Source organism: Crocodylus porosus, unplaced genomic scaffold (genome assembly GCF_001723895.1).
Source record: "Crocodylus porosus isolate Cpor-Errol unplaced genomic scaffold, CroPor_comp1, whole genome shotgun sequence".
Lineage (NCBI taxonomy): Eukaryota > Metazoa > Chordata > Crocodylia > Crocodylidae > Crocodylus > Crocodylus porosus.
The window spans coordinates 56,544,049-56,544,368 of record NW_017728947.1 but is presented as its reverse complement, the minus strand read 5'-3'; positions in this window follow the sequence as shown (position 1 = coordinate 56,544,368).

Sequence of the window (320 nt, the reverse complement as noted above, 5' to 3'; positions counted from 1 at the left end):
CGGTGATGCCTGGGGAGCTCCCCTGCTTACTGCCCCCCACGCTCCCACTGTCGCTGTGCACAGCCGCCAGGGGCGTGCCTCGTTCATGGCAAGATCTTTGGTTGGCCTGACTGCAGAGCTGGGATAGTTAGACAAGCTTTTCAGTGCACAACCTTCTCCCTCAGGTCTGGCTTGGCAAACACCTGTTGGCTCATTTGATAACGGTACAAAGATGTTTACTGACGAGCACCCTGCCCCACGCACTCATGCACCGTCGCGCACACGCATACACTGTTACACGCATGCATCCCGTCCTCCCCTCACGCACGCTAGGTCCTTCA